The 24007-nt window shown below is 39.4% G+C and overlaps 1 long non-coding RNA gene across 1 annotated transcript; it reads right to left on the bottom strand.

Moving 5' to 3' along the window:
* Window positions 1-820: 820 nt before the first annotated feature.
* On the bottom strand, window positions 821-15413 carry LOC142713823 (uncharacterized). Its single transcript, XR_012870221.1, has 3 exons — window positions 15028-15413; window positions 1103-1190; window positions 821-1010 (listed from the first exon to the last, which is right to left on the bottom strand). It is a non-coding gene; the product is annotated as an uncharacterized LOC142713823 (long non-coding RNA).
* Window positions 15414-24007: the final 8594 nt, after the last annotated feature.

Below are 24007 nucleotides of genomic sequence, written 5' to 3'. Positions count from 1 at the left end.
AGAGTGATATATTCTGCAGATTATTACACCACTGACCTGTCTACAGATCTGCAGAACATTGCTCTGTCCTCTACTGACAGATACATAGTGATATATTCTGCAGATTATTACACCACTGACCTGTCTAGATATCTGCAGAACATTGCTCTGTCCTCTACTGACAGATACATAGTGATATATTCTGCAAATTATTACACCACTGACCTCTCTACAGATCTGCAGAACATTGCTCTGTCCTCTCCACCTCCTGACAGATACATAGTGATATATTCTGCAGATTATTACACCACTGACCTGTCTACAGATCTGCAGAACATTGCTCTGTCCTCTACTGACAGATACAGTGTGATATATTCTGCAGATTATTACACCACTGACCTCTCTACAGATCTGCAGAACATTGCTCTGTCCTCTCCACCTCCTGACAGATACATAGTGATATATTCTGCAGAGTATTACACCACTGACCTCTCTAGAGATCTGCAGAACATTGCTCTGTCCTCTCCACCTCCTGACAGATACAGAGTGATATATTCTGCAGATTATTACACCACTGACCTGTCTAGAGATCTGCAGAACATTGCTCTGTCCTCTACTGACAGATACAGTGTGATATATTCTGCAGATTATTACACCACTGACCTCTCTACAGATCTGCAGAACATTGCTCTGTCCTCTCCACCTCCTGACAGATACATAGTGATATATTCTGCAGAGTATTACACCTATAACCTTCGGTTCCCCATAGAACACAGGTTCCCTGGATAAATTCCCCAATCTAGAAATGAAAACACTAAAAATGGTAAAAATAAATCTGTTTATTATAGAATCTGGTAGAATTTCTGTGCGGTTTTCTGTGGCTCCGGCCCTTTAACATGCGATGATCGGTGAGATGAAGAGGGGGAGGGTCCTTCTTCACCCGTGGATATGGCCGCCAGTCCACCCTTACACAGCTCGATCCTGGATCAGAAGAAACCGGAAACGTTTTTCATATTTTTCAAAGTCGGATCCTAGAAAAGGAAAAAATACAAATAAGCAAAAAAATTCACAAAACCTTCACCACAAGGAGAAGATGAAGACGAGCGGAAGACGTCAGACTTACCGGATCTCACGTCTGCTCATCACTGGAGGAGTCTTCATGGGAATTTCTGATGGTTTAGGTGGTAAAGACCACAATATTGGGGTGACAACTGCAAAACAAACCAGAAATTCAGTGTCCAGGCGGCTGTAGAAGAGTCGTGAGGTGAGAAGATCATCAGTGGACGGCACTTACCTCACCTAAAGATGGTAAATGGGCCCCGAGCGGCAGATGGAAATAAGATGGCCGCTATCTCTCCCGGGGGTTGGGGGCCCTGATGGTAAATGGGCCCCAAGTGGCAGATGTTACTAAAATGGCCACTTTCTCTTTCGGGGGTTGGAGGCCCTGATGTTAACCGTAGCCCCCGAAAGGTCGTCCATCTCCACATCAGGAGCTGGAAATTGGCGTCCGCCAACCTCCATCTTCCCATCCTCCATCTCCACGTCCTCTGGAAACTGGCGTCCGCCAGCCTCCATCTTCTCATCCTCCTCCTCCATCTCCACGTCCTCTGGAAACTGGCGTCCGCCAGCCTCCATCTTCTCATCCTCCTCCTCCATCTCCACGTCCTCCGGAAATTGGCGTCCGCCAACCTCCATCTTCTCTACAACACTCATCATTGGAAACATCACCATCCTCCTCTTCTTCATATGAGACACGTCCATGATGAGAGCCAGCAAGAGAAACTGACACCGCGGTCAATGTGTGACCCCAATTTATAAACTTGATGATGTCACAACCTGAGGGCCATTATGTGCAAACGGAACACATGCAGATCACAGGCCCCGCCCTTCACATGACATCACGCTCAGATTCTCTAGAGGACGTCACGCTCAGAGAAATAGAATCTGCCCACATTCTAGATGACATCACAAGAAGCGTATCCCAGTGAACCGTTACAACAGAGCGGCCATTTATAACGTAATATGGTAGAAGAATACAGACAGTCGGGGGTTTTAAATAAAACATTTTTACACCGTTCACTGTGTGAGTCAAATAATGCTATATTGTAATAGTTCCGGACTTTTTCAGATGCAGCGATACCAATTTTATTATTATTTTTTTATTTTTACATTGTGCTTGGGGAAAATGGGAAATGTTTTTTTTTAACTTTAGATTATTTTTTTTTACACACATTTTATTAGTTCCCCTAGGGGACTTGAACCAGTGATCATTAGATCGCTGGTACAATACACTGCAATACATGGATGAGTTACGGAAACAGCGTAACTCGCTGAGCTACGCTGTTTCCGGAACTCCCATAGTAGTGAATGTCAGTTATAGAAGCAGCGTAGCATGCTACTCTGTAGCCGTAACTACTATTCAGTTCTATGGGAGTTGCGGAAACTGCGTAACTCGAACATGTAACCAGGAAGTGAAGTGGCCGGAAGACCGCGGAGCCGGGTAAGATGGAATGGGGCTTAGGGGGCCCCGTTCTAGAGATATTACACCTGTGGATATGTCATAAATGTCCTTCGTAGGAAAACCAATATAAATGCAGCGGTCGCTATTGACCACAGTATTTAACTAGTTAAACAGCGCCATCTCTGTTCCTAGCCGGTAGTGCAGCGTGTCAGAAGCTGACACCTGCAGTGTATGGGGCAGGCTCAGCGCGTGAGCCCGCTCCATACATCATCCCCTCCCCGCCTGATGATGTGCTGGCACATCATGGGTCGGGAAGGGGTTAAGTAAGGAGCGGTCAGGGGGCCCGGCACTGCCGACTAGAACACGCAGGGACTTGTTAGCAAGATTTATTCTTGCTAAAAACTGCGCCTTATAGTCCGAAAAATACTTTATATATATATTGATTGTAGATTTTGTCAATTGTATTTTCGGTACATAATTAACCCTTTCATGACCAGGGGTCATTGATGCCCCTGCGTCCAGGTCACATTTTCCGTTTCTGATTTGCACTACTTTAGACGATAATAACTTTGCAACCGCTTTGAATATCACAACTATTTTAACTTTGATTTTTACAAGACTTATGAGGCTTTCATTTTCTAGATTAGTTTAATTAATTCCATGTTTTACAATTTTATTATGAGCAGAAAAATCACAAAAAAAATTGAAAAATAAACAATTTTGTAATTTTTTAAAATAGATTTACCCGTTATTTATGTGTGTGTGTGCGTATGTTATATATATATATATAAATATATACACATATATATATACACACATACATACACACATACATATATACACATACATATACACATACATATATACACATACATACACACATACATATATACACATACATACATACACATACATACACATACATACATACACATATATACACATACATACACACATACATATATACACACACACACACACATACATACATACATACACATACATACACACATACATATATACACACACATACACACACATACACATACATACATATATACACATACATACACACACATACATATATCCACATACATACACACACATACACATACATACATATATACACATACATATATACACACTGTTGCAGTTCTTTAACCCCTTAACGCTCCATGACCTACTATTAGGTCATGCTAACTGTAGCGTTCGTGCTCAGTGACCTAATAGTAGGTCATGGAGTAAACACGGCGCCGTTCACGCGGGGCGCGTTCATGAGCTGTGATAGCTGCTGTTTCCGACAGCAGACTATCACTGCTCAATGTGCCGGGACCGATCGCGAAGCTTCCCCGCCGATTAACCCCTCAGAAGCCGCGTTCAATAGCGATCGCGGCTTCTTAGGGGTTAATCCGCCATCGCCGGCCTGCTACACGATAGCGGCCGGCGATGGTGACTATGGCAACCGGACACCAAACAATGGCGTCCGGCTATGCCATAGACGGAAGCCTAGTGGTTCCTGACAACGTCAGGACCCACTATGCTTGCTGTCAGTGAGTAGCTGACAGTTCTAATACACTGCACTACGCATGTAGTGCAGTGTATTAGAATTGCGATCAGGGCCTCCTGCCCTCAAGTCCCCTAGTGGGACAAAGTAATAAAGTTAAAAAATAGTTAAAAAAAAGATGTGTAAAAATAAGAAAATAAAAGTTTTAAAAAGTATTAAAAGTAAAAATCCCCCTTTTTCCCTTATCAGTCCTTTATTATTAATAAAAATATATAAACAAACAAACTATACATAATTGGTATCGCCGCGTCCGTAACGGCCTGAACTACAAAATGATTTCGTTATTTATCCCGCACGGTGAACGCCGTAAAATAAAATAATAATAGACCGTACCACAATCACAATTGTTTGGTCACTTCACCTCGCAAAAAATTGAAGAAAAAGAGATCAAAAAGTCGCATGTACCTAAAAATGGTCCTGATCGAAACTACAGTTCGTTACGCAAAAAATAAGTCCTCGCACGGCTTTATTGATGGAAAAATAAAAAAGTTCTGGCTCTTAGAATAAGGTAACACAAAAAGGGAATGATTGTTTACAAAACGTATTTTATTGTGCAAACGCCATAAGACATAAAAAAACTATAAACATCTGGTATCGCCGTAATCGTATCGCCCCGCAGAATAAAGTGAATGTCATTTATAGCGCACGGTGAACGCAGTAAAAAAAAAAGAATGAAAAAACAATAGTAGAATTGCTGTTTTTTAGTCACCGCGCCACCTAAAAATGGAATAAAAACTGATCAAAAAGCCGCATGCACCCCAAGAAAACTACAATGGATTCCTCAAGGGGTCTAGTTTCAAAATTGGGGTCACTTTTGGGGGGTTTCCACTGTTTTGGCACCACAAGACCTCTTCAAACCGGACATGGTGCCTAATAAAAAAGAGGCCTCAAAATCCACTAGGTGTTCCTTTGCTTCGGAGGCCGGTGCTTCAGTCCATTACCGCACTAAGGCCACATGTGGGATATTTATCAAAACTGCAGAATCTGGGCAATACATTTTGAGTTGCGTTTCTCTGGTAAATCCTTTTGTGTTATAGAAAAAAAATTGCATAAAAAGGATTTTCTGACAAAAATAAATATGTAAATTTCACCTCTACTTTGCTCTAAATTCCTGTGAAACACCTAAAGGGTTCATAAACTTTCTAAATGCTGTTGTGAATACTTTGAGGGGTCTAGTTTCTAAAATGGGGTGTTTGATGGGGGTTTCTAATATATGGGCCCCTCAAAGCAACTTCAGAACTGAACTGGAACCTAAAAAAATAAATAAATGAGGCAATACTTGGCTTCTTACATTATACTGATAATGAGCCGTGCCCACCCCGAGATGACCCCAGTTTTGACCGTTTGTATAAACGGAGACCCCTATTAGACCGTGCCAGTGCCCGGTTTTCCCAGCATTCACCCCCGAGAATTGTATTTCTATTGATGAGTCCCTGGTACATTTTAAAGGGAGGGTTCAATTCCGCGAGTACCTGCCGGATAAGAGGGCAAGGTATGGCGTGAAGATGTATGAGCTGCGAGAGTGAATCAGGGTATACCTACAGATTTAGGATACATGAAGGAAAGGCCACCCCCAAACCAGACTGCATCCTGGACTACAGTAGGTACTTGGGAGGGATGGACTTGTCAAATCAAGTCCTGAAGCCCTACAGCGCCATGAGGTGTGGTATAAGAAGCTGTTTGTGCACATCATACAGATGGCATTGTACAATGCGTTACGTGCTACGTCGATGTACAGGCCAGACGGGAACTTTCCTGGAATTTCAAGAGTTGGTTATCAAAAATCTAATCTTTAGGGACCAGGAAGGGGGGGCACCCAGTACTTCTGGAAGCATGGCCACACGCATCGTACCAGGGCAACACTTTCCAGGAGAAGTTCCAAAACCGGTGGAAAGGGAAAGAGTCAAAAGGGGTGCAGAGTCTGCTATAAGAGGGCGATAAGGAGGGACACAATATACCAATGTGACACGTGTCCTGAAAAACCAGAGCTCTGTATAAAAGATTGTTTTAAAATTGATCATACATCCCTTGATTTTTAATCTACCCCAGTTTTACTTACCCTGATGCCCTCCGCACAGCTTATCCCCCTCATCTTTCCCTTCTGAGCCCTGCTGTGTGCCCAGGCAGCTGATAACAGCCACATGTAGGGTATTGCCGTACCCAGGAGAACCCACATTACATCTTATGGGGTGTATATCTCCGGTGGCGCATGCTGGGCACACTATATCGGACACTGACATGCCATATATATATATATAAAATTGCAAATCTCACTCTGCACCATCTGCTGCGCATTATCTTTTACACAGTACCTGTGGGGTCAAAATGCTCACTACACCTCTAGTCTTAAGGGGTGTCGTTTTTAAAATGGGGTCACTTCTCGGGGGTTTCAACTGTACTGGTGCCTCAGGGGCTTCTGCATACATGACTTAGCACCAGAAAAGCTTCAGTAGGCCAAATGGTGGTCCTTTCCTTCTGATGCCTCACATGGGCCCAAACGGCAGTTTATCACCACAAATGGGGTATTGCTGCATTCAGGACAAATTGGGCAACAAAATGGGGTATTTTGTTCCCTGTGAAAATAAGAAATTTTTATCAAAAATGACATCTTATTGGAAAAAATTTCATTTTTTTAATTTCACAGCCCAATTCAAATATGTGCTGTGTAAAAACTGTGCGGTCAAAATGGTAACAACAACCATAAATTAATTCATTGAGGGGTGTAGTTTCCGAAATGGGGTCACTTTTTGGGGATTCCTACTGTTTTGGCACCTCAACACCTCTCCAAACCTGGCATGCTGCCTAAAATATATTCTAATAAAAAAGAGGCCTCAAAATGCACTAGGTGCTTCTTTGCTTCTGGGGCTTGTGTTTTAGTCCACGAGCGCACTAGAGACACATGTGGGACATTTCTAAAAACTGCAGAATCTGGACAATACATATTTAGTATTGTTTCTCTGGTAAAACCTTCTTTGTTACAGAAAAAAATTGAATAAAATTGAAATTCAGCTGAAAAAATTAAATTTGCAAATTTCATTTCCACTTTGCTTTAATTCCTGTGAAATGCCTGAAGGGTTAAAAAACTTCTAAATGCTGATTTGAATACTTTGAAGGGTCTAGTTTTTAAAATGGGGTGTTTTATGGGGGTTTCTAATACATAGGCCCCTCAAATCCACTTCAGCACTGAACTGGTACCTTCAAAAAAAGGCTTTTGAAATTTTCTTAAGAATATGAGAAATTGCTGTTTATGTTCTAAGCCTTGTAACGTCCAAGAAAAATAACAGAATGTTCAAAAAACAATGCCAATCTAAAGTAGACATATGGGAAATGTGAACTAGTAACTATTTTGGGTGGTATAACCGTCTGTTTTACAAGCAGATGCATTTAAATTCTGAAAAATGCTATTTCTTGTAAATTTTCTCAAAATTTTGCAATTTTTCACAAATGAAGACTGAATATATCGTCCAAATTTTACCACGAACATAAAGCCCAATGTGTCACAAGAAAACAATCTCAGAATCGCTTGGGTAGGTTTAAGCATTCCGACGTTATTACCACATAAAATGAAATATGTCAGATTTGAAAAATCTAGGCTGCGTCCTTAAGGGGTCACGGAAAATTTTATTTTTTATATAATATTGCTTTTAGTAGGTCATTAAAATAAATTGTATTTATTTGTGTTGTACTTTTTATTTTTTTCTTTCTTTTTCTTCTCTATGGGGGCTACCATTTTTTTTTTCATCTCTGTATGTGTTGATTAACGACACATACAGAGATGGAATACGGCAGCTACAATGCATAGGAGTCAATGAACGGCTCCCGTCCATTGTATCTGCTCTCTGGCTCTGTACTGCGCAGACGCAGGTCAGAGTCACACAGCAGAGCAGCTGTTTGCAGGGAGAGAGCAGGCGCCATCATGAAGACCAGCTGCACTGCATGTAAGATGTGTGTGTCTGTCCCACTCTCTATCTCACAGACCCCCGCTCTCGTGACCCCCCCCACACCCGACGGCCCCCCCTGTAGTCGTGCAGGAGACTCTGTATAAAGGACACATGATGTAACTGTCCTGGGAATGCTGGGTGATAATATGCCCGGTGTTAGTGTGGTCACCCAGCTTTCCCAGACCCCTGTCACATTCCCAAACAGTCTCAGCACAACTAGAGAGATTTACCGTTCAGGGGTCTGGGAAAGCTGGGTGACGACAATTACCCCTCCTACTGGAGTATGTTTGGGGATGTGACTAATGAACCTCTCACACTCCAGTAGGAGGGGTAATGGTGGTCACCCAGCTTTCCCAGAAGCAGATATAACCAGGAAAGGGCTGGATTGATGGGCTGAGGGTTCACAGGGTTTTTGGTGATCCCCCTCTGTCATGTGATCGGACCTAGGTTACCGGTTCATCAGACGGGGTTCACGTGACTATAAATCTGTCCATAACAAGAGACAGTGCACTCAGGACAAGCCCTGCCCTCATGCCGTAGTTGTGGTTCTGTCTGCAGTGATGGCGGTGGGTGGCTCTGACACCCTCCTCCCCCGTCGGGTCATCTCAGGACAGAAGGGGTGTCCGGATTGGAGACACAGCGCCGCACCTGTCCTCAGGTTGTGTCTGGTATTGCAGTTCACCTCCATTGAAGTGAATAGGACAGAGCTGTAATACCACACCCGACCTGAGGACAGGTGCGGCGCCATGTTTTACTGGACGATCCCTTTAACACTTTTCTCGTGCCTGCAGAGCTGTGTGTGGGGCAGAGCGGAGTGTTAACGCGCGCCGCTGATACTTCATAGCCGCTTATCAGCTCTTTTGAAGAATCAGCGGCAAGCACCCCCCCCCCCCACACACACACACACAAACACGCAAAATCAAGTGTAATCAAGAGGTTTTTGATGTGGTTTTTATAGCAAAAAAGGGAAAGGGAGACCCCGCTGGCTGGCAGGCACAACACTGTAACAAAGTGAAACTAATCTGCGGTTAGGCAAAATAGAGAAGGGTTGCCCTTGTTTCCAGCCAGATACAGGAGTATTCAATAAGATAAAATATAACTTTTATTGGGTATGATTAAATAAGTAAATGATCAAAGACGAAACGACACTCGTTTAAAAACGAGCCAATGCTCACTGGCAGCAGAAGATCTGCGTGCTGAGATGCAAACAGTCAGTCCAGTGTAATGGGTCAGTGTTTAGACAGCGTCTGCAGTACGCTGAAATTGCAAAACAAGATCATAGCAGCGGCTGACAGTCAGTGAGACATTGCGTATAAAACATAGCGAGAAGCCCCCCCGACATGTTTCGCTACGAACGTAGCGTCCTCAGGGGTTCATATGGGGCTACTGACGGCGTATTGTGGATCCACACCCTTTTAAAGCCTCGGTCCGCCATGACAGTGGGCGTCGGTCCGCAGGGACCCAATGAAAAGAGGCTAAACAGACCGGCCGTCAATAGTGAGACGAGCGGGTCGTAAGGCCAATCAGAATGGCCAATGGACTGCACCAATCAGAAATCCAGGAGGGCGCGCCTGCGCACAAAAAGTCGGCGCACATCCTTAAAGGGTGGGAAGACCTTCTAACCGATAATTCTCTACGCATGCTTCACTACCCCTTGGACTTTGAAAAAAGTGCCTTTGATCAAATTAACCTCCAGTTGCAAAAGGAAATTGAGGATATTAAAATCTTCAGTACCACATCCGAATATAACAACTGTGAAATCAAACTACAAAGAAATATGGAAAGCCTGCAAAGAGAAATGAAGGAACGCAACACCGTAAATATATACGAGACCGCAAAGACTTTGAAACGGGACAAGCGTATTCGTTCCGTAAACACACACCCCCCTGTTATCCATCGTGAAATTAGATCTACTGACTACTCTGAATCTGATATCTCCGGTACAGATGACCCTAGGCCATCCCTTGAGAATAAGAGACTGGGGACAAAGCGAAAAACCAACAACAGGAGATATAATCCTCCAAAAAGAACCTTTTTACCTCTTAAAGTAAATAAACAAATATGCCCTATACAACCTGGCCAAGAAAATCCATCCAGAGTACCCATGTCGGCTCCCTCTTCTTCCTCCTCCTATGCTTTACCCACTATGTTCACGACCAATACGGTTACCACCCCCTTCACAGCGGGGAAGAACACTGGACCATTGGGAGCAAGCATTACAGTGTCAAGTGGCACTGGGAAGAGTCCATCTACTCTAAATACTCCGTTTCCTTTTTTAGGACCACCCAATTTGGGTTGGAATCAGGTGAGTTGAGGGACTTGAAGTCAGGGGACCTGATGACTAAAAATGACAGAATGCAGATATATAATTTATCTTCTTTCCAACTGAACCCATATCAGATGGCGCTTCTACAGAAAGGCCTTTCATACCCTCCCACCCCTGGCTATGACGAATTCACTTGGACCAAAGATCTACATTTATTTGCACGGAAGTTAGCTCTACTTAAACATTTTAAAGTTAACCCTTCTCCGAACACTCCAAATACTCCCAATGAATTGAGGACTCTTACTGACCTCGAAGCACTTCTTAATGAAAATGAATTTGGAGCTACTATGGCCACGGGTCCTTTCTCGTCTTTGCGACCAGAGTCACACATGACACCACCGTTCTCCCAATATGGCCACATCGACATATTTGTCAAGATTGTCAGTGCAGATCTACGAGGGTTAAAATACGCTAAATCCAAAGTCTTTGGTAACCTCAGTCATATGGAGCAGGTTGCATTGGATGAACTCTCTAAGAATGAATCCATCATTGTTAAGCCATCTGACAAGGGGGGTAACACTGTCGTTATGGATAGGGATGATTACACATCTATGGTCCACAGACTTTTAGATCATGTGTCCACTTATACCATTCTTGCAAAAAATCCTACCGAACAGTTCACTAGTGAATTACATTCCTTACTTTCGGAGGCGAAATCACAGTTTCTCATCACACAGGATGAGTTTAAAAGAATGTTTAATCCTAATCCAACCCTTTCAACATTCTACGCCTTGCCTAAGGTTCATAAAACATCTCGTCCAATACCAGGCAGACCTATCGTTTCGGGGAACGATAACCTCACGCAAGGGATTAGTTATAAGTAGATGAGATGCTCTCATCCTTTGTCACAGCCTTGCCCTCCTATCTTAGAGATACTAAGGACACTGTCACCAGGATCCAGGGGATTTCTGTTACAGCCACCACCTTAATAGCCAGCATTGATGTTGAATCTCTATACACTAACATTAGACACGATCTTGGTTTAACTGCTGTTCAATATTTTTTGAGCACGAAGGGCACTCAGTTCCAAGCACACAATGGATTCATTATTTGACTACTTAAAATTATTTTATCCCACAATAATTTTATGTTCGATGGCGAATTTTACCATCAAATAAAAGGCAGTGCCACGGGCACAGTTTGTGCACCCACATATGCTAATCTTTTTTTACGGTGGTGGGAAGATAGTTTTGTTTTCACGGATGATTTATGTTTTTTTACCTGTCACATTTTATTCTGGGGTCGATACATTGATGATATTCTTATTTTTTGGGATGGGGACAAATCACTTTTCTTGGACTTTATGGAGATTCTCAACATCAATGACATAGGCATGAAATTCACTTACGAAATACACGAGAAAGAAATTAATTTCCTGGATCTCAAAATCTCGCTGGACCCTGGTGGCAGTGTGCACACCGACATCTATCAGAAGACTACTGCTACCAACAATTTCCTACATTGGGAAAGTTTCCACCCTCCGGCCCTGAAAAAGGGTATTCCCATAGGACAGTATCTCAGAGCGAAAAGAAACTGCTCCGATGAGAAGTCCTTCCAATCTGAATGTGACAAACTTTGACAAATTTTGCGCACGTGGGTACCCTAAAAAGTCCCTACATAGAGCTTATGCCAGAGCTAGAGCCATCACTAGAGGTGAGTTACTTTATGGAAGAGGGAAGATAAATGCTCCATTATCACCCCAAATTAGATGCATAGGCAATTTTGATATATGCTCTCCTCAGATTTTCTAAATACTGCAAAAACATTGGCCTATTCTTCAAGCTGAGACAACCTAAACAAAACCTCACACCAAAAAATGGTGTATGCTGGGGTCCCTTATTGCAAGTAGACAACCTAGAAGCGAACCATGAAGGGACATAGCCCTTAAAGAAATAGTATACTGAATGATATACAAAAGTACAAAAAATCTTTATTAAATATAATCACCAATAACATATAATGGAATAAAAGATGGGATACATCATACACGGAGATATATACAGCAGGGTCAGATGGCATAGACCATAGACAAACAGAGTCAACCATACAAGGATGACCAAACCACGCTCAGATAGTTCATATGACAGAATTATAAACCCATGGGTATAAGGTAATAAGGCCCACACGTAGTATAGAGCTACCAGCTGATTATGACAATATGCAGAGATAGACAATAAGGTCTATCATTGCCTACAAAATATATAGCAATACATGAAAAGTGAAGCTAGAAGCATCCAAAGACAACATATAGGCTCAAATGGCCAGAAAGATATAACTCTGACGAAGCCGGTCTACAGGGCGAAACGCGCGTCGAGGCGTTCATTCATCCATCCACTTTTTTGATCTCCTGCACTCCTTATCATGTCCCAGGGTATGTGCTAGCTTTTTCAGCCTCTACATGATTGTACTATTGCGTCCAGCTATTGTCAGTTATATCTTTCTGGCCGTTTTAGCCTATATGTTGTCTAACACAGGGCTGTGTTGGGTGAATAAATTCACATTTTTTGCTGAGTGCTGCTTCTAGTCTCTTTTCTTGGATATATGTATGAGGAGTACGTCACTCCTTAATTTTTGAAGCTAGCACCAACCGTTTCTTGGCTATCTACACAGTGCCGCTCCTATACCCTGTTCTATAGTATATATATATATATATATATATATATATATATATAGGTGTAACCTGTCAGTGTAACCCTGCCTGTAATGATAATGAGATGGTACATTATGAATGGTGGATCCTGTGTTATCTATATATACACGTTACCTGTCAGTGTAATCCTGCCTGTGATGATAATGAGAGGTGTGATGAGAAGTGATCTATACAGAACAGGAAGGGTCAGTCCATTATGAATTGTGGATTCTGTATTATCTATATATAGATGTTACCTGTCAGTGTAATCCTGCCTGTGATGATAATGAGATGAGTGCTGAGAAATGATCTCTACAGAACAGGAAGGGTCAGTCTATTATGAATGGTGGATTCTTTGTTATCTACATATATAGATGTTACCTGTCAGTGTAATCCTGCCTGTGATGATAATGAGAGGTGTGATGAGAAGTGATCTATACAGAACAGGAAGGGTCAGTCCATTATGAATGGTGGATTCTGTATTATCTATATATAGATGTTACCTGTCAGTGTAATCCTGTCTGTGACGATAATGAGATGAGTGCTGAGAAATGTTCTCTACAGAACAGGGAGGATCAGTCTATTATGAATGGTGGATTCTGTATTATCTATATATAGATGTTACTTGTCAGTGTAATCCTGCCTGTGATGATAATGAGATGACTGCTGAGAAATGATCTATACAGAACAGGAAGGATCAGTCCATTATGAATGGTGGATTCTGTATTATCTATATATAGATGTTACCTGTCAGTGTAATCCTGCCTGTGATGATAATGAGATGAGTGCTGAGAAATGATCTCTACAGAACAGGAAGGGTCAGTCTATTATGAATGGTGGATTCTTTGTTATCTACATATATAGATGTTACCTGTCAGTGTAATCCTGCCTGTGATGATAATGAGAGGTGTGATGAGAAGTGATCTATACAGAACAGGAAGGGTCAGTCCATTATGAATGGTGGATTCTGTATTATCTATATATAGATGTTACCTGTCAGTGTAATCCTGCCTGTGATGATAATGAGATGACTGCTGAGAAATGATCTCTACAGAACAGGAAGGGTCAGTCCATTATGAATGGTGGATTCTGTATTATCTATATATAGATGTTACCTGTCAGTGTAATCCTGCCTGTGATGATAAGGAGATGAGTGCTGAGAAATGATCTCTACAGAACAGGAAGGGTCAGTCTATTATGAATGGTGGATTCTTTGTTATCTACATATATAGATGTTACCTGTCAGTGTAATCCTGCCTGTGATGATAATGAGATGACTGCTGAGAACTGTAAGGAGCAGTCTACTATGAGACTCATTGGCCAGAGGGCAAACTGCAAGATTAGATAAAGACAAAAAAATAATATAAAAAAAACGCACCAAAAAATCATAAAAAATATGTTTAAACGAAAATTGATTTAAACAATAGATCATTTTCTGATGACACATTCTCTGTAAGTGGTTGAACTGAGCTTTCCTAGATCTCGGCCTAGAGTGCAGCTGTTAATCGCAGCCGCTGCCCCCCAAAATCTGATGCTAAGCCTAGTGCATGACCGGATTCATAGAACACCTTGTAGAGAACTTCTATGTGCAGTCACAGCTCCCTCAGGTGCTGCACTATGTATAACACATTGTCTGACGTGTTACTGTAATGTAGAACTAAGGAGGAACCCCACCTTAAAGAGAACAGAAAGGAGAAGACCTTTTCTCTCCTCAGTAGATGTTGACTCGCTCATTGCTGTGACGCTATCTAATCATAGTGGACAGCCTCACAGCGATGCAAAAGACCTGCAGGAAATTTCACAAAATCAGCAGGTTTTCTGCATCGCTGTGAAGCGGTCCGCTCTGATTGGACAGCGTCACAACAAAAAGTGAGGCAACGCCTACTGAGGAGAGATGGTGTCTCCTCTTTGTACCTTTAATTACAACACGCATATGTTAGGTGCAAAACGGAGTAAGGGCTGTAGTGGAACAACATGGAGGGGGGCAAAAAAGAAAATGACAGCGTTGGAATCTGGAGGACGCCAAGTATAAGGGGAGGAATGTGGTTAAAAAAACAACAACAAATAACACAGCAGGTCCTGCTTAATAAACCACGGAGTTCACTTTCTAAATTCATTATTACTGACCTCTGGTAACACCTCCTGGAATTTCCTCCTCCGGTTCACTCTTACACGGTTGATCGACCCTCACTCGCTCTTCTTCTTCATCCTCTGTTTTAATAATAGTCAGATCTTCCCCCTGATTTCACATATGTAACAATTCAGTACAATACAGCAGAGAGTGCGAAGAATCTAACAGATCAACATAAGAAACCACCAAAATCTATGACCACATCTATGACCGTTAGGGATGCACGATGCCTCGAAACTTCCATACTGTTTAGATACCGTTATGTCATGTATTTCGATACTTAGCTCTGCGGCCGCACAGCTCAGTATAGTAACACATGAATGTATGAGAGCGGGGCTGCGGCTGTGTGATAGTCATTGCCCGGCTCCTGAGTCATGACGAGTGCGCGGGGTCAGGATGATGCGTTGCGGCCAGCGCTGCACTAATGATTGCCGGCACTGAAGACAGAACATGGCGGGCGCGCTGCAAAACACCCCCATGTTCTGTCTTCAGTGTCTGCACCGCCGCTTATTATAGTGCAGCGCCGGCCGCATCACCTCATGCTGACCGCGCTCTCACTTATGTCAGGAGCGGGGCAATGGTTGTATTACGCATCCGCAGCCCCGCTCTATAACGGCGGAGATCAGAGAAACCTCTCATCTCCGCCGCTATTCCCCTGAATGCTGCGATCACAGCGGACTGCAGCATTCAGGAGAAAGGGAGATGCCCCTTGGATCGCATCGCAGGAATCCCTGTGACGCGATTGAGGGACATACCATATATGGGCAGACAGCCCAGGGTCCATTGAAGGACCCCAGGGCTGTCCTACCATATTTCCTGTTGTTAGGGCATATTGAGGTATGTCCTAACAGCTGCCTGTGTACTATCAGTGCACAGGCTAATATACTGGTATGTAGATATATGCCTGTGTACTATCAGTATATAGATATCTGCCTGTGTACTATCAGTATATAGATATATGCCTGTGTACTATCAGTATATAGATATATGCCTGTGTACTATCAGTTTATAGATATATGCCTGTGTACTATCAGTATATAGATATAAGCCTGTGTATTATCAGTGTATAGATATATGCCTGTGTACTATCAGTATATAGATATATGCCTGTGTACTATCAGTATATAGATATATGCCTGTGTGCTATCAGTATATAGATATAGGCCTGTGTACTATCAGTGTATAGATATATGCCTGTGTGCTATCAGTGTATAGATATATGCCTGTGTACTATCAGTATATAGATATATGCCTGTGTACTATCAGTATATAGATATATGCCTGTGTATTATCAGTGTATAGATATATGCCTGTGTACTATCAGTATATAGATATATGCCTGTGTACTATCAGTATATAGATATATGCCTGTGTATTATCAGTGTATAGATATATGCCTGTGTACTATCAGTATATAGATATATGCCTGTGTGCTATCAGTATATAGATATATGCCTGTGTGCTATCAGTATATAGATATAGGCCTGTGTACTATCAGTGTATAGATATATGCCTGTGTGCTATCAGTGTATAGATATATGCCTGTGTACTGTCAGTATATAGATATATGCCTGTGTACTATCAGTATATAGATATATGCCTGTGTACTATCAGTATATAGATATATGCCTGTGTACTATCAGTATATAGATATATGCCTGTGTACTATCAGTATATAGATATATGCCTGTGTACTATCAGTATATAGATATAGGCCTGTGTACTATCAGTGTATAGATATATGCCTGTGTGCTATCAGTGTATAGATATATGCCTGTGTACTGTCAGTATATAGATATATGCCTGTGTACTATCAGTATATAGATATATGCCTGTGTACTATCAGTATATAGATATATGCCTGTGTACTATCAGTATATAGATATATGCCTGTGTACTATCAGTATATAGATATATGCCTGTGTACTATCAGTATATAGATATATGCCTGTGTACTATCAGTATATAGATGTATGCCTGTGTGCTATCAGTATATAGATATATGCCTGTGTACTATCAGTATATAGATATATGGCTGTGTGCTATCAGTATATAGATATATGCCTGTGTACTATCAGTATATAGATATATGCCTGTGTACTATCAGTGTATAGATATATGCCTGTGTGCTATCAGTATATAGATATATGCCTGTGTGCTATCAGTATATAGATATATGCCTGTGTACTATCAGTATATAGATATATGCCTGTGTGCTATCAGTATATAGATATATGCCTGTGTGCTATCAGTATATAGATTTATGCCTGTGTGCTATCAGTATATAGATATATGCCTGTGTGCTATCAGTATATAGATATATGCCTGTGTACTATCAGTGTATAGATATATGCCTGTGTACTATCAGTATATAGATATATGCCTGTGTACTATCAGTGTATAGATATATGCCTGTGTACTATCAGTATGTAGATATATGCCTGTGTACTATCAGTATATAGATATATGCCTGTGTACTATCAGTATATAGATATATGCCTGTGTATTATCAATGTATAGATATATGCCTGTGTACTATCAGTATATAGATATATGCCTGTGTGCTATCAGTATATAGATATATGCCTGTGTACTATCAGTATATAGATATATGCCTGTGTGCTATCAGTATATAGATATATGCCTGTGTACTATCAGTATATAGATATGTGCCTGTGTACTATCAGTATATAGATATATGCCTGTGTACTATCAGTATATAGATATATGCCTGTGTACTATCAGTATATAGATATATGCCTGTGTACTATCAGTATATAGATATATACCTGTGTGCTATCAGTATATAGATATATGCCTGTGTGCTATCAGTATATAGATATATGCCTGTGTACTATCAGTATATAGATATACGTCTGTGTACTATCAGTATATAGATATACGCCTGTGTACTATCAGTGTATAGATATACGCCTGTGTGCTATCAGTATATAGATATACGCCTGTGTACTATCAGTATATAGATATACGCCTGTGTACTATCAGTATATAGATATATGCCTGTGTACTATCAATATATAGATATGTGCCTGTGTACTATCAGTATATAGATATATGCCTGTGTGCTATCAGTATATAGATATATGCCTGTGTATTATCAGTGTATAGATATATGGCTGTGTACTATCAGTATATAGATATATGCCTGTGTACTATCAGTATATAGATATATGCCTGTGTACTATCAGTATATAGATATATACCTGTGTACTATCAGTATATAGATATATGCCTGTGTACTATCAGTATATAGATATATGGCTGAGTGCTATCAGTATATAGATATATGCCTGTGTACTATCAGTATATAGATATATGCCTGTGTACTATCAGTATATAGATATATGGCTGTGTGCTATCAGTATATAGATATATGCCTGTGTACTATCAGTATATAGATATATGCCTGTGAGCTATCAGTATATAGATATATGCCTGTGTACTATCAGTATATAGATATCTGCCTGTGTACTATCAGTGTATAGATATATGCCTGTGTACTATCAGTATATAGATATATGCCTGTGTGCTATCAGTGTATAGATATATGCCTGTGTACTATCAGTATATAGATATATGCCTGTGTACTATCAGTATATAGATATATGGCTGAGTGCTATCAGTATATAGATATATGCCTGTGTACTATCAGTATATAGATATATGCCTGTGTACTATCAGTATATAGATATATGGCTGTGTGCTATCAGTATATAGATATATGCCTGTGTGCTATCAGTATATAGATATATGCCTGTGTACTATCAGTATATAGATATACGCCTGTGTACTATCAGTATATAGATATATGCCTGTGTGCTATCAGTATATAGATATATGCCTGTGTGCTATCAGTATATAGATATATGCCTGTGTGCTATCAGTATATAGATATGTGCCTGTGTACTATCAGTATATAGATATATGCCTGTGTGCTATCAGTGTATAGATATATGCCTGTGTACTATCAGTATATAGATATATGGCTGTGTACTATCAGTATATAGATATATGGCTGTGTACTATCAGTATATAGATATACGGCTGTGTGCTATCAGTGTATAGATATATGCCTGTGTACTATCAGTATATAGATATACGCCTGTGTACTATCAGTATATAGATATACGCCTGTGTACTATCAGTATATAGATATACGCCTGTGTGCTATCAGTGTATAGATATACGCCTGTGTACTATCAGTGTATAGATATATGCCTGTGTACTATCAGGGTATAGATATATGCCTGTGTGCTATCAGTATATAGATATATGCCTGTGTACTATCAGTATATAGATATATGCCTGTGTACTATCAGTATATAGATATATGCCTGTGTGCTATCAGTATATAGATATATGCCTGTGTACTATCAGTATATAGATATATGGCTGTGTACTATCAGTATATAGATATAGGCCTGTGTACTATCAGTATATAGATATATGCCTGTGTGATATCAGTATATAGATATATGCCTGTGTGCTATCAGTATATAGATATATGCCTGTGTACTATCAGTATATAGATATATGCCTGTGTACTATCAGTATATAGATATATGCCTGTGTACTATCAGTATATAGATATATGCCTGTGTACTATCAGTATATAGATATATGGCTGTGTACTATCAGTATATAGATATAGGCCTGTGTACTATCAGTATATAGATATATGCCTGTGTGATATCAGTATATAGATATATGCCTGTGTGCTATCAGTATATAGATATATGCCTGTGTACTATCAGTATATAGATATATGCCTGTGTACTATCAGTATATAGATATATGCCTGTGTACTATCAGTATATAGATATATGCCTGTGAGCTATCAGTATATAGATATATGCCTGTGTACTATCAGTGTATAGATATATGCCTGTGTACTATCAGTATATAGATATATGCCTGTGTACTATCAGTATATAGATATATGCCTGTGTACTATCAGTATATAGATATATGGCTGTGTACTATCAGTATATAGATATATGCCTGTGTACTATCAGTGTATAGATATATGCCTGTGTACTATCAGTATATAGATATATGCCTGTGTACTATCAGTATATAGATATATGCCTGTGTACTATCAGTATATAGATATATGCCTGTGTACTATCAGTATATAGATATATGCCTGTGTACTATCAGTATATAGATGTATGCCTGTGTACTATCAGTATATAGATATATGGCTGTGTAGTATCAGTATATAGATATATGCCTGTGTACTATCAGTATATAGATATATGGCTGTGTACTATCAGTATATATATATATGCCTGTGTACTATCAGTGTATAGATATATGCCTGTGTACTATCAGTATATAGATTTACGCCTGTGTGCTATCAGTATATAGATATACGCCTGTGTACTATCAGTATATAGATATATGCCTGTGTACTATCAGTATATAGATATATGCCTGTGTACTATCAGTATATAGATATATGCCTGTGTACTATCAGTATATAGATATATGCCTGTGTGCTATCAGTGTATAGATATATACCTGTGTACTATCAGTATATAGATATATGCCTGTGTACTATCAGTATATAGATATATGCCTGTGTACTATCAGTATATAGATATATGCCTGTGTACTATCAGTATATAGATATATGCCTGTGTACTATCAGTATATAGATATATGCCTGTGTGCTATCAGTATATAGATGTATGCCTGTGTACTATCAGTATATAGATATATGCCTGTGTACTATCAGTATATAGATGTATGCCTGTGTACTATCAGTATATAGATGTATGCCTGTGTACTATCAGTATATAGATATACGCCTGTGTACTATCAGTATATCGATATACGTCTGTGTACTATCAGTATATAGATATACGCCTGTGTACTATCAGTATATAGATATACGCCTGTGTACTATCAGTATATAGATATACGCCTGTGTGCTATCAGTGTATAGATATATGCCTGTGTACTATCAGTGTATAGATATACGCCTGTGTACTATCAGTATATAGATATACGCCTGTGTACTATCAGTGTATAGATATATGCCTGTGTGCTATCAGTATATAGATATATGCCTGTGTACTATCAGTGTATAGATATATGCCTGTGTACTATCAGTATATAGATATATGCCTGTGTGCTATCAGTATATAGATATATGCCTGTGTACTATCAGTGTATAGATATATGCCTGTGTACTATCAGTATATAGATATATGCCTGTGTACTATCAGTATATAGATATATGCCTGTGTACTATCAGTATATAGATATATGCCTGTGTACTATCAGTATATAGATATATGCCTGTGTACTATCAGTATATAGATATATGCCTGTGTACTATCAGTATATAGATATATGGCTGTGTACTATCAGTATATAGATATATGCCTGTGTACTATCAGTATATAGATATATGGCTGAGTGCTATCAGTATATAGATATATGCCTGTGTACTATCAGTATATAGATATATGCCTGTGTACTATCAGTATATAGATATATGGCTGTGTGCTATCAGTATATAGATATATGCCTGTGTACTATCAGTATATAGATATATGCCTGTGTGCTATCAGTATATAGATATATGCCTGTGTACTATCAGTATATAGATATATGCCTGTGTACTATCAGTGTATAGATATATGCCTGTGTACTATCAGTATATAGATATATGCCTGTGTACTATCAGTATATAGATATATGCCTGTGTATTATCAGTGTATAGATATATGCCTGTGAGCTATCAGTATATAGATATATGCCTGTGTACTATCAGTGTATAGATATATGCCTGTGTACTATCAGTATATAGATATATGCCTGTGTACTATCAGTATATAGATATATGCCTGTGTATTATCAGTGTATAGATATATGCCTGTGTACTATCAGTATATAGATATATGCCTGTGTACTATCAGTATATAGATATATGCCTGTGTACTATCAGTATATAGATATACGCCTGTGTACTATCAGTATATAGATATACGCCTGTGTACTATCAGTATATAGATATACGCCTGTGTACTATCAGTATATAGATATACGCCTGTGTACTATCAGTATAAAGATATATGCCTGTGTACTATTAGTATATAGATATATGCCTGTGTACTATCAGTATATAGATATATGCCTGTGTACTATCAGTATATAGATATATGCCTGTGTGCTATCAGTATATAGATATATGGCTGTGTACTATCAGTATATAGATATATGCCTGTGTGCTATCAGTATATAGATATATGGCTGTGTACTAATATATGCCTGTGTTCTATCAGTGTATAGATATATGCCTGTGTGCTATCAGTATATAGATATATGCCTGTGTGCTATCAGTATATAGATATATGCCTGTGTACTATCAGTATATAGATATATGCCTGTGTACTATCAGTATATAGATATATGCCTGTGTACTATCAGTATATAGATAAATGGCTGTGTACTATCAGTATATAGATATATGCCTGTGTATTATCAGTGTATAGATATATGCCTGTGTACTATCAGTATATAGATATATGCCTGTGTACTATCAGTATATAGATATATGCCTGTGTACTATCAGTATATAGATATATGCCTGTGTACTATCAGTATATAGATATATGCCTGTGTGCTATCAGTATATAGATATATGCCTGTGTACTATCAGTGTATAGATATATGCCTGTGTACTATCAGTATATAGATATATGCCTGTGTACTATCAGTATATAGATATATGCCTGTGTACTATCAGTATATAGATATATGCCTGTGTACTATCAGTATATAGATATATGCCTGTGTACTATCAGTATATAGATATATGCCTGTGTACTATCAGTATATAGATATATGGCTGTGTACTATCAGTATATAGATATATGCCTGTGTACTATCAGTGTATAGATATATGCCTGTGTACTATCAGTGTATAGATATATGCCTGTGTGCTATCAGTGTATAGATATATGCCTGTGTGCTATCAGTGTATAGATATACGCCTGTGTACTATCAGTATATAGATATACGCCTGTGTACTATCAGTATATAGATATACGCCTGTGTACTATCAGTATATAGATATACGCCTGTGTACTATCAGTATATAGATATACGCCTGTGTACTATCAGTATATAGATATGTGCCTGTGTACTATCAGTATATAGATATAGGCCTGTGTACTATCAGTATATAGATATATGCCTGTGTACTATCAGTATATAGATATATGCCTGTGTACTATCAGTATATAGATATATGCCTGTGTACTATCAGTATATAGATATATGCCTGTGTACTATCAGTATATAGATATATGCCTGTGTACTATTAGTATATAGATATATGCCTGTGTACTATCAGTATATAGATATATGCCTGTGTACTATCAGTATATAGATATATGCCTGTGTGCTATCAGTATATAGATATATGGCTGTGTACTAATATATGCCTGTGTTCTATCAGTGTATAGATATATGCCTGTGTGCTATCAGTATATAGATATATGCCTGTGTGCTATCAGTATATAGATATACGGCTGTGTACTATCAGTATATAGATATACGCCTGTGTGCTATCAGTGTATAGATATATGCCTGTGTACTATCAGTATATAGATATATGCCTGTGTACTATCAGTATATAGATATATGGCTGTGTACTATCAGTATATAGATATATGGCTGTGTGCTATCAGTGTATAGATATATGCCTGTGTACTATCAGTATATAGATATACGCCTGTGTACTATCAGTATATAGATATACGCCTGTATACTATCAGTATATAGATATACGCCTGTGTACTATCAGTATATAGATATATGCCTGTGTGCTATCAGTGTATAGATATATGCCTGTGTACTATCAGTATATAGATATATGCCTGTGTACTATCAGTATATAGATATATGGCTGTGTACTATCAGTATATAGATATATGGCTG

This window comes from Rhinoderma darwinii, unplaced genomic scaffold (assembly GCF_050947455.1).
Source record: "Rhinoderma darwinii isolate aRhiDar2 unplaced genomic scaffold, aRhiDar2.hap1 Scaffold_4366, whole genome shotgun sequence".
Lineage (NCBI taxonomy): Eukaryota > Metazoa > Chordata > Amphibia > Anura > Rhinodermatidae > Rhinoderma > Rhinoderma darwinii.
The sequence above is the reverse complement of the archived record's forward strand: the minus strand, read 5'-3'. Positions and strand labels throughout refer to the sequence as shown.